Below are 13055 nucleotides of genomic sequence, written 5' to 3' on the forward strand. Positions count from 1 at the left end.
CCTCTCAGCGGCTTTTGATACCGTCGACCATGGTATCATGTTGCACCGGTTGAAGGGGCTGGGGGTGGGGGGCACCGTCCTGCCTCTCGGACCGGTTGCAATCCGTGTTGACAGGGGGGCAGAGGTCGACCTCGAGGCCTCTTATATGTGGAGTGCCTCAGGGGTCGGTCCTCTCGCCCCTCCTGTTCAACATTTATGTGAAGCCGCTGGGCGAGATCATCCATGGCTTTGGGGTGGAGTTCCATCAGTACGCTGACGACACTCAGCTGTATATCTCCACCCCAGGCCACCCCAACGATGCCCTTGAAGTGATGTCCCAGTGCCTGGAGGCCGTGCGGGCCTGGATGGGGAGAAACAGGCTCTGACTCAATCCTTCCAAGACCCAGTGGCTGTGGCTTCCGGCGTCCCGATATAGCAAGCTGGTGCCATCGCTGGCTATTGGGGGCGAATCACTGGCCCCCATGGAGAGGGCTCGCAACTTAGGCGTCCTCCTGGATGCACGGCTGTCTTTAGAAGAGCATATGACGGCTGTGGCCAGGGGGGCTTTTATCAGGTTCGCCTGATACACCAGTTGCGTCCCTTTTTGGATCGGGACTCCCTACGCACGGTCACTCAAGCACTCGTCACTTCCTGCCTGGACTACTGCAATGCTCTCTACATGGGGCTCCCCTTGGGGTACACCCGGAGGCTGCAGTTGGTCCAGAACGCGGCCACGCGGGGGATTATGGGAGCAACGGGGCGCTCACATATAACACATCTCCTGCGCGAGCTGCACTGGCTTCCTGTGGTCTTCCGGGTGCGCTTCAAGGTGTTGGTGACCACCTTTAAAGCGCTCCATGGCTTAGGGCTGGGGTATTTGCGAGACCGCCTTCTGCCGCCGATAGCCTTCCACCGACCGGTTCGCTCACACAGAGAGGGCCTCCTCAGGGTGCCGTCGGCCAGGCAGTGCCGGCTGGCGACCCCCAGGGGGAGAGCCTTCTCTGTGGCAGCGCCTGCCCTCTGGAATGACCTGCCCCCTGAGATACGCACGATATCAGACCTCCGGACTTTTTGTCGGGCCCTGAAGACACACTTGTTCCATCTAGCTGGGCTGGCTTGATCCCATCCTCTCAGTTTTAATTGAATTGGTTTTAATTGGGTTATTTTAATTACTGGGCCGAAATTATTTAATTGTTTTTAAACTGTTTTTTAAATTTTATATGTTATGTTTTATCTCGGCTGTGCACCGCCCTGAGTCCCGCAGGAGAAGGCCGGTATAGAAATATAATAAAATAAATAAATATATAAATATATACACAGTATATATGTAAGAGGCAGGTCCCTTCCAACTCATTCTGTATTTTGTAAGTTCTGCAGCAGAGAGGAGGGGCAGTGACCGGTGGAAGAGGAAGGGATTGGACAGCAGAGCCCGGAGCTGCTTGTCAAGCCCCTTTCCTGAAGTTGGGCTCACGAGAAGAGTTGGGACGGTTGCCATGAGGCCAGCCTTAGATGGTATCAATAGTAGGGACACCAACCTATGATATTGCAAAAGAACTGATAAAAAAAGGATGGTCATCTCAGAGAGGGAAGCAAATGCTCCATCAACTCCCCACTACAGCGGCTTCAAAGAATGAAAGACCAGAGGATAGATGAAGGTGAAATCAGGGACTCATTTCATGTCACACGGCGCCTTTCACACCCAGGAATGGCAAAAGGATGCATGGCAGCACCATTACAAAACCTGAGTGGGATTAAGTAGAACAGCCTTCCTTGCTTTCCTCGACCTCCTGGGGGTTTTCAATACCATTGTCCGTAGTATCCTTCTGGGCCAATTTAGGGAGGGATTTAGGCTCCAACCTCTACTTGAAGGACTCTGAATAGGCCGAGGGCCAGAGTGCCTAAATGTAAAACCAGTATGCTCACGCGAGTCTCTGCTGCTGCTGTGAGGAAGAACAGCAATATATCTGTGTGACAGAAGACCCTGCAGGAAGGGTAGAGGGACCCCAGAGAGAGAGGCTGTCAGCCGTTGATCGATGGGCTTTGTGGTGGTGACCTACAAAGTTCTACAGAAGACTCCAGAACTGGAGCAACGGTGAGAAGATGCAGAGAAACATGAACCAAATGAGCTTCAGAAAGGAAACCCATCAGGTTTTTTGACAACCACCTCTGTTTTAGGATTGAAGGACAAGCTGGACACGAAACTGCCAGAGGAGCAGATGGAGCAGTAATGACCCAAGGGCCAGAAAAACGAAGGGTGCTACCCCAGTAGATGTTAGAAGTCAAAAGGGACCAGCAGGCAGTAGGAAAGTGAAATACTGTATATTGAAGCTAATATCCCATAGCAATTTAGGGAATAGTCTCCCTAACTCTTTACAACTTCCTGTAAAGAGCAGAAACACAGCTCTGCACCCTGTCTAGGGCATGGAGTCTGCAGCCATGGGGCTGGTCCCTGAAATTCCTCCCCCCATCCCTTAATTTTTAACATGCCTCACCCTCTTAAATTTTACATGTTATATTTTAACATCTGTGAAGGAGATGGCTGGTTTCAAAATTTGATAAATGCTCTTCAAAACTATAAAAGTAAGAAAATGCTTTGTGCTCTTTAAATATCATTTTATCCACTATTCCAAGTCTGAAGGTAGAGGGTTAATTTTAGAAATAATCTTTTTGAAATTGGAGTGCTTCCTCCCCAATATGATCAGTGTCCTGTCTGTCGCCATTCCTTTTCAATACTGGCCATGGGGCAGAAGGAACGAGGGGTCATTCTCATGGATGGACTACTGGCAGGACTCCAGAGATTGACATTTGCCCAGTCTCGACTTGTACAACAGTTGTGCCCTTACCTAGAGAACAGGAGGCCTTAAGGGTGGTCAGACATGCCATAGTCAACCTGGAAATGGACTACTATAATTCACTGTATGTGGAGCTGTCCTTGAACGCTATTTTGAAAGCTTCAACTCATGCCACTATAGCAGTTCCATTAACTACAATTTCAGGCGGGATATTGCTTGAATATATCAGGTTGTCACCTGAAAAGATCTACATGAATCTGGACTTCTCTACAACCTCCTCCTTCTCCAGGGTGGATCTGCCTGACCAGCGAGATCTCATGAGAAAAAATGCCACCTACAGAAGATGTATTTGGTGCACTTTCTTCTCAGGGATGGTTCCCATTCCAGGAATCACACCTTGGACTTCTGGGCCTATGGGACCATTCACTCTCTGGACCTCTGAACCACCTCAAGGCTGTGGCTCTTCAGAAGCACATTTGGGGATGGGGGAAGATGAGCCTTCCCTGTGCTTGTGGCACTGGACTGCTATCAGTTGTCTAAAAGTGAATGATTGAAGGTCATTCTGTGGTTTACTTTATGTTTATTGGTGGATATCAAATGTAGCTGCTCCCCCATGCAGAGTTTCCTTATTGCTTTAGAGGGTAAACTGACAGATATAAGTTAGATCAGAAGATTAATAAACCATGCACAGTAAGCACATGGCAGAGCAGAGCAGAGGAAACGTCCAAGGTCCTTAAGGTTGGTGGAAGAACTTTATGGATGAAGCCAAGAGGGTTTTATTCTCCCATCCTGCTCACTGCTGTACAGTGCAACTTCAAATCTTGCTGTTAAGGGACACATGATGATACTCACTCTGACATATGCAGGATTGTGACATCAGTGGCCAGTTTCAGGTTTGCTGAAACTGCTTCAGACATCAGGCGAAGCGATTTGGGAAAACAAGCGTTCTAGAAATGTATAAATTATGTGCATGTTTTGCAAGCAGAACTTGTAGTCTTCAGAGTTATGTTCAAAGAACCAACAGAGATTTTGCCCAAATGGGTGTTACGCTGCTTATGCAACCTCTCAAAAGGCTCCAATTCCCATTACGGCACCAAGGGATTGAAGAAAGTGCCAGATATACCTTACAGTGCAAATCAACTGGCTAGATATAATGCTGAACCTACTGAAAGGCACTGGCAAGCCGCTAAGCAAATACTTCGGTATCTGAAGCAAATAATTCATTATTCGTTATATTTGGAGCCTGGTACTGACTTAGTTTTAACAGCATACGCTGATGCAAGTTTTGCAACTGATTTACCTATTCGTAAATCAACATCAGGTATAGTAGTAATGTTGGGTAATGCTTTGATAGGATGGAAATCTACTAGGCAAAAGCACATTAGTTTATCAACTATGGAAGCCGAATTTTCATGTTTATCCTTAATGCGTACTGAACTGGTATGTTATAAACGATTGTTAATCGATATGGATTAACTGTGAATGATCCGTTTGTCGTTTATGAAGACAATCAATCTGCAATAAATATGGCTACTAATATAGCTGTAAGAACACGGTCGAAGTATACTGATTTGCAATACTTAAATGTTAGACAGTGGATACAAAGGAAATTGATTCAGTTGGAGTACTGTATGACTGAACACAATATTGCAGATCATTTCACAAAGGCTCAGGGTGCAGCTAAGCACAAAGTGTGTTGCAAGTACCATGGTTTGAGGATGTAAGGTGTTATATATTGTCCTACCCAAAGGGGAGAATGTTAGGAATATGACTATTACTTAACTTGTTGCGTTGGCAATATATAAACCATCATATAAACCATCAATGTATGTTTACAGTGTATTGTATTGTATTGTATAGCTTTAAGACTGCTGTATTGCATCATACTGTGTCCTGAATGGTTAGCTCTATTGCCAATGTCCTTAAGAGGGAGCTAGAAACATGGCTTGTTCTCTTTGTTGTTCTTGCTCTCCGATATCTCTGACTTCCTGTCTTACTATTTGCAACTCCAGAAGAACTGTTTACTGTGTATGGTTAATATAACTGGTATGAAGACTTTATTGGACTGCGTAAACTATAACATGATTCAGTGTATCTGTGTGGTGGCTGTGCTTATTCATAACTACTCTCAACCGCTTTCAGGTGCACACCCTTGCTACTCAAGAGTTATTCCTTAAGAAAGTATCCCAAAAATCTCCAACTTCAAGCAAAAGCTGCTTTTTCCTTTTTTTTTTTCAGCCCATCGGGTAGCAACAATGGAACAGGAGGAGGACAGATACCAAAAATTATGTTCTATGCATAACATCAGAAATTGGAAATTATATATGTTGACCTCAGCAAGACTATTAGATGCCCCAAAATGGAAGGACACGGATTCCTCCTATGGAAGAATGGTTGCAGGAGGTGATGGGAGTTGGCTGAAATGGCAAAAATTGACCACTTTGATTAAAGAAAAGAACATAAATACTTTGGTTTCTACACGGACACAGTTTCTGAGCTTCGTGCTTGATGTAGAAATGAAAGAAAATCTGACTTTGGGTTTTACCAATTAGACAGATAGACCTTTATAGAAATGGCTTGTTCATATTATTATGAAAAAGCAAAAAGCTGGGATTTGAGGCCAATGCCTTCTTTTACTGTAACAGAGAGAGTCGGAAGTCAATGCTTTTTATCATCATCTTTCCTCACTTCTCTTTCCCCTTCTCTGCCCCCAACCACTTTTCTATTTACTTTGCATTTTGTATTTTATAATACTTTATAATTCAATAAAAAATTGTTGAAAAAAAAGGAAACTGATCCAGAACAAATAGATGCTGACATTCTGGAAAGAGGGCAGAGAAGAGCACCAACAAGAAGTATGCTATCTCACTTATTTTGGCCACGTCATGCCAGGGATTTTGCTGGAGAAAGCACATACATTGGGAAGAGTCATTGGGAAAAGGAGGAGACCAGGCTGCCGGAGAACATGGTGGCTGGGCACCATCACAGCTGGCCTCACCAGCTGGAAGATGAACAAACGAAAGAAGCAATGCAAGATGGGGAGAGACCACCTGGCCCATAGAATCTCCAAGAGTCATCATTCATGTTTCATGTTGCTTTTATGGATTATAATTCACGGAGTTGCACCTCCAGGCGAGATGGATGGCACATTCAATTTTATAATGGGATCCAGCCTCTTGATATCCAAGACGAAACATGGGAGACTACAGCTTTCCATGTCACATCCATAATATGGCCACTAGGCCACTCCTCACCCAAGAGACAATCCACTGTCCTTCAACAAGTGTGGGGGGCTTGGTCTGCTATTTGCTTCCAAAACTTACTTTGGAAAAAAAATCACAAGTAATCTAGTTGTTCTATTTGTAAACCGTTCTCAAAAGATGCTAAATTACAGAAAGGAAATGAAAAGAGCCCTCCAAAGGTGCAGAATTCTAAAGCCACCTTAGCGAGGATGAATTGCACCCATCAAAAATGAAGATAAATCATTCGTTTCAAACTTCACCAACTCCAATTTCAGAAAAGAAATCATCAATACGATGACTGGAGCGAGGAGTTAAAATTGAAAAATTTACAAGATTCAAAAGATGGAAGTCCTCAAATAATAGGTTACTACGCGAGGAGCTGGCCTAAGCCAATGGGCTCTTTGATATTAATAGTACAAAGATACAAAAAGATGACAACACTCTGAAGGGAAACAATAAGGATATAATAATACTAGAATATGATATACTGGTATACTAGATTCTGTAACCATTAGGTTCCTGTAATACATATATGCCTTTGTATTTGTATCTCCTGTAACAAACATGTTCTGTTATTAGGCCTCTGTAACGTATCTGGTATTTGTCAAACATTTGTTCCTGCCATTTGATCTGAACCCATATCAACCTTCTTCCTGTTTTTCTTATGCCATCTAAGAGCATGATAGGTATCTCAGTTGGAACTGCAGACATCATCCGAGGAATAATTTACACTTCAGCCATAACTTACACCTTTGACCTTTAAAGCGCTCCATGGGTTAGGACCTGGATATTTACGGGACCGCCTTCTGCCGCCAATAGCCTCCCACTGCCCAGTATGCTCGCACGGAGAGGACCTCTTCAGGGTGCCATCGGCCAGACAATGTCGGCTGGCGAGCCCCAGAGGGAGGGCCTTCTCTGTGGTGGCATCCGCCCTTTGGAACGAGCTACCCCCAGAGATACGTCCGATCCCGGATCTCCGGACTTTTCGTCGGGCCCTTAAAACTCACTTATTTCATCTAGCCGGGCTGCCTTGATCCCATCTTTCAGTTTTAATTTGTAATTGATTTTATTGGGGTGTTTTTAAATTGTGGGCCGAAACTACTTAATATCTTTTTAAATTGTTTTAAATTTTGTATGCTATGTTTTTACCTTGGCTGTTCACCTCCCTGAGTCCTGCTGGAGAAGGGCGGTATAAAAATCAAATAAATAAATAAAATAAATGTATAAGCTCCTTCCTTGCAGAACCAGGGGGCCAAATGAGCAATTGGGAGAACAAAGGAATGCTCAAGGAAAAGATAATGCTAATTGGGAGGCTTCTATTCCTTTGCAGGGCAACAAGGAAACTTAAACTAGGAGGCTAGAATTGGGTACTAAGCTGATATCTCTGAGGGTATAAAAGGATGCCATACCTTCCCCAAGGTGTGGCTATCTCCTCACATGCATTGTATCTGTATGTTCTGGATATAGTCCCACCCAGTATTTTGTTTTTGGCCATAAATAAAATCTGCTTTTTTTTTTTGCAAGGCTCGTCTTGAGTCTCTCTCTTTGGCATTCTGGTGACTCAAGTATATTTTGGAAACTTACAATTCTAAAAGGGATGTATTATCTCAAACAAAGTTTGATAATGAGAAATAATAAGATCAACAATTTCCCTGTTAGGCTCTCCTTCAAATGCCTTCCATGCTGGAGGCAATTATAAGAAAAAATGTAATTACATCCGCAGATACAGTTCACTTAGACCCAAGTAACAGATTAAATTGCAAGAATTATTTAGCAAAGACCAGAATGTAGCATGGTTGATGTACTTACAAATTGCCCAAAGGATAAAAGCTCATCTTAAGAATGAGAGATGTAAAGAAAGAAAAATACCAGGTTAAAATGCTCATTTTCCTTTCTCTTTTTAATATTCATAAGCAGTAAATGATAGACCGAAATTCTTATTATACTACAAAATAATTCAGTGCATTTTGTAGTGGTCTATTCGTGCTAAGCTAAACACTGAGCTTTAATTGTACAATTCTGTCGGCAACGTTTCAGAATTACAGTTAACGTTATGGCCCTTTTCCCACTCTTCGGAGGTTTAAATTGTCTGCATCATGTAATATTGGTAATTTCTAGTTCCAATTCTACAAATGCCACTGTGGCCAGATAGATACTTGCAAGACTGCTCAAATATTCAGAGTTTTAGGAGCAACTACGTGAAGCATAGAAGCATTTGATATGACCTTACTAAACACAATTCATAGGAGAGCATTTTTTCCTTCCTCTTGCTAGCTTCAATTTTATCAGCCTCCTAAGTAACTTGTTTCCTGGGGGCTTAATTTAGCAAATATTTCTGTTTCTGTATACAACTCCCATTGTTATCTATTTGTTGCTTCATTTTACTTAGAGAAGCAATTTTAATTCTGGAGTTTTAAACACTTGGAAAATCAGGCATTTTGCAAATATAGAAATTATAGCTTATGGCAAGTTTTTTTCTTCCCTTTGGGTGTGGCAAAAATGACTTCACATGGGGCATGCTATTACATATATGTGTTTACCTGAAACTTTTTGTGTTGCTTTATAGTTTTTACTGTGTTCCCCTGTGCCTTGAAACCAACTTTTCCCAAACCTGAAGTTGAAATTAGAAGCTTTCACATTTTCTAAAAAAATGGCATCAAACAGAAGTACGTGGAGATACACTATTTATGAACTTTTGAATGCTGTCAGGAAATGGGAATCCACACTCTGAATTACGGTTGTGCCATTGTGGGAATGTGTCTAGAGGGCTCCAGGATTGACAGGACCATTTTAAATTCTCCCTTCTCCTACAACTGGCCTCTTTGGTTCTTATGATATTTATTACAATGGTTGTTATAGCCACATTTCCTGTTTTTGTACGCCCCACCTTCATCCATAGTTGTGCCCTGCTCTGAGAGTTGATGGCAATGGTGCCCTGCCCTCCTCGGACTTCTCCTAGCCAGCCCGACTCTTGAGTAGCCCTCAAAGCCAAGCAGAGAAACAGCCGAGCGTGGTAGGTATTGTGGTGGAGTCATTTTGGGAATGAGAAGGGTGGAGGGGGGTTCTGTGAACTTTGTGGAAATAAAACCACTGGGGGCAGCTGAGACCCAATAGGCAGAAGTAACTCTTTCCCGAGTTCCGGATTAGAGACAGTAGTAGTAGTAGTAGTAGCAGTGTGAGAGAAGGAACCGCGAGTTCATTGTGTGCTTGTGGGTGGGTTGCCTCAAGGCCACAGATAATTGTGTTGACTTCTCTGGGGGTTTTTGGGGGGAGGGCACTGACTTTGGGCATAGATAAGAAGAATCTGACAGTGGTACATATTCCATCTTGGATCACCCCAATGATTCCCTTGACGTGATGTCCCGGTGCCTGGAGGCTGTGCGGATCTGGATGGGGAGGAAGAAGTTGAGATTCAACCCCTCCAAAACTGAGTGGCTGTAGTTTCCGGCGTCCCGTTATAGCCAGCTGGTTCCATCGCTGACTATTGGGGGTGAGATTCTGGCCCCCTCAGAGAGGGCTCGCAACTTGGGTGTCCTCCTGGATACACGGCTGTCTTTAGAAGAGCGGCTGTGGCCAGGGGGACTTTCTATCAGGTGCGCCTGATTAGCCAGTTGCGTCCCTTTCTGGATCGGGACTCCTTACGCACGGTCACTCATGCCCTCGTCACTTCCCGCCTGGACTACTGTAATGCTCTCTACATGGGGCTCCCCTTGAGCACCCGGAGGCTCCAACTCGTCCAGGATGCGGCCGCGCGGGTGATTATGGGAGCGACACGGCGCTCCCATGTAACACCTCTCCTGCGCGAGCTGCACTGGCTCCCGGTGGTCTTCCGGGTATGATTCAAGGTGCTGGTTACCATCTTTAAAGCGCTCCATGGCTTAGGACCTGGCTACTTACGAGATCGCCTTCTGCCACCGATAGCCTCCCACCGGCCAATACACTCCCACAGAGAGGGGCTCCTCAGGGTGCCGTCGGTCAAACAATGTCAACTGGTGACCTGCAGGGGGGGATCCTTCTCAGTGGGGGCACCTGCCCTCTGGAAAGAATTGCCCCTGGAGATACGTATGATCCCTGACCTACGCACCTTTCGCCGTGCCCTCAAGACATTGTTTCAACAAGCTGAGCTGGCTTACACATGAATTTTAATGGTTTTAGTTTTTAATAATATTGGGGCCAAATTGTTCAATATGTTTTTAAACTATTTTTAAATTTTATGGATATATGTGTTTTATTGTTGGCTGTGCACCGCCCCGAGTCCCTCGGGAGAAGGGCGGTATAAAAATTTAAATAAATAAATAAACCCCGGGAGGATCTGGAACCTCATTTCAAGAGATGAAACCATCTCCCCAAGTTGCAAAGGGGCACATAAGTCAACAGAAGGGGCCAATCCAACCCCCAATTCCTCCTCCTGTCAACCACAGGGAGAAGGCTGTGCCCAACAGCAGATACGAGGAGGAGTGTGGGAGTGGGTGGGTGTCTTGCATTGCCCTCAACGGTAGAGGCAGAGAAAACCCCAATTCTGAGAGGCAGCCTGCTTGTTCTTCTAGATCACAGGCATCGCTTAGGGGGTGGCCTTCTCCTTCAAAAGAGGGGCCCTTCTGCATGTTCCCCAAATTCAGACTTCACCAGATATTGTCCGTTGTGTAAAAGCCAGGGAGAGGCACAGCTTGCCTGTGAGAAAATGCCATGCATTCAAAAGAAAATCTTCAAGAACTGAGAATCTTCATTGGGTGAGAGCGGAGGTTTGTGGGAGATATGCAAGACATCGACTTGAAAAGAAATTTTGGGGCCAGGAACTGGAAAAATACTTCATGCTGCATCATGTCCAGGGGAGGAATTTCAGCTGCTGCATCTCTCGAACCTTTGGGCTGGCTTTATTTTTAAGTTGGGTCACAAATCGGGTGTAAAAGGATCTCCGTTCCCCTCTCCAAGTTTTTCTGCTTTTCTCCTGGGGTTGGAAATGAAACACACATTTCACTTTGGGGTGTGGCTAACCTTCTCCATTTAAGAGAAGAAGCTTCAGAGCAGTGAAATTCAAAGGGGGAGTTTGCCTCCTTTTCTTTCCTTCCAGAACAAACCTGGCGACCTTCATGATATCTTGGTTGGTCCTTCCCTTTGGGACTTTGAGCTCAGAGACCATATCTTGGATTCCATTTGAGTGCTGTTTTTTCTTTTGACTCTCTTAGCAATTTTTATCTCTTAGTGTAGAGCCCTGTATAATTCTATTATCTCGGGGTGGGGGTGGGGTTTAGCTCTCGCACTGAAAGGAATGCAAGCCACTTGGTATCCTGCTGGACCAGAGCAGCATAGAAATCCCAGCAATAAATAAATTGCTCTCTCTGCGTCCGTGTTCACAGAAAATAGACTTTACGCCATCTTGCAATCCTGGGAAAATTGGAAACGGACAAGCAAGGTGGGCTATTCCAAGCACATTTTCCATGCTCTCCCAATGCAGCTGGTCTCTGAAATTATTATTTCCGTGCCCTCAGCCCTGATAAAATGGGATGGCAGAAGTGGAGTCAAAACAAACTCTGATTAAAAGCCCATGCAAGACAGAGTTTCTCTTGGTTATTGGTAGCTCTGGCTCTCTATCCAGCTCCTAATCCTCCCAATGAGATCGATAAACAAATCAATAGAATCAAATTAATTCTCTGGGAGGATGGATCTGTTGAAAAACACCACAGAAGCTCCTACAGCTCAAAGCTGGATCCACCCAATTCTTAAGAAGCTATTGTCCATGCTGGATCCTACACTTTCTCAGACCATGGGTGGTAGCGCCACACTTGCATGGAGATACCCAACCTGTAGATGATCCCGCCATGAAACGAAGCAAGATGAGGTCAACATGAGGGCCAGAACTTGAACCAACACAGAGGTCTACTTTGTGCCCACATCTACACCAACGACAACCATCTCAGGCCCCAGCAACGTCCCACACAAGATTCAGAGTGGTTTCCCCTGCTCTTCCTCCAAAGCGATATAAGTCCATCTCTGGCAGCTACGTCCCTCTGGACTGCACACAGGACAAATAGCAAAACATCGGGCAAAAGATTTAACAGACAGGATTCAAAGCTAGATTGAAGTCCATCAGAGATCTCAAAGTAGCTACTCTCAAAGGAACTTTACAAGCACAGAAACTGCTTATTAGAGACCAGGAGATTTCAGGCTTACTTGGAAGGTCTAAACACACAATGGGTTTTAACTCTTCACAATCATCTCTCAAAAGTTCACCTTTTTAATCTGCCTTGCCATGCCAGGAACCCTGTGTGTGTCTGTGTAACTTTTCCCTGCCTGGTCCTAATGTATTTAAATCCGACTGCAGCTCACAAAAATGTGCTTAAAAATTGCTAGTTTTAAAAGGCGCCCCCGGGATTCAGATTTCCAGTAAAAAATATGTAACTTGTTCTTAAAGTTTGGCACCAGTCCTGGGGTTTGGAGGCGAGCCAGGGTCACTTCAATTTATAAAAAGGGATCCAGGAGGGACCTGCAAACTGCAGGCGGCTTAGCTTAACATCTGCACTGAGCAAACGGCTAGAAAAGCATAATCACAAAGATAAAATAACGGAGTGGGGGGGGAATGTGCGATTCAAGTTTTATTTCCTTATTAAGAGCTAAGAATCGTAGCCAAAAGAATCGTAGCACTGAGGAATCTCACACACTTTGTGACTTTGGAACTGGCCTCTGTTCAGCCCAACATTCTGGTTAAAGAACTTTGTGCTGATAAAAAAAAATTGGGAGAAAAATACATACAGGGTTAGGAAAAAAATGTTAAAGTAGCATATAGATTATAAGACAGAAATATTTCTGTTAGGTATAGTACCGAAAAAGTATGATAAAGGGAATATATACTCAATATTACATGTTTTGACAGCAGCAAGAATTATATTTGCACAGCACTGGAAAAATGAAGAAACACCAAGAGAAGATGTAATTAAAAAAATACTAGACTGTGCAGAAATGGATAGATTGATATTAAAGATAAAAGAAAATGCAGAATATTTCCAAACATGGTTGGATAATAAGAGGTAGAAAGTAGGGACTG

The sequence above is a fragment of the Pantherophis guttatus genome, chromosome 6 (assembly GCF_059756535.1).
Source record: "Pantherophis guttatus breed Tessera chromosome 6, ASM5975653v1, whole genome shotgun sequence".
Lineage (NCBI taxonomy): Eukaryota > Metazoa > Chordata > Lepidosauria > Squamata > Colubridae > Pantherophis > Pantherophis guttatus.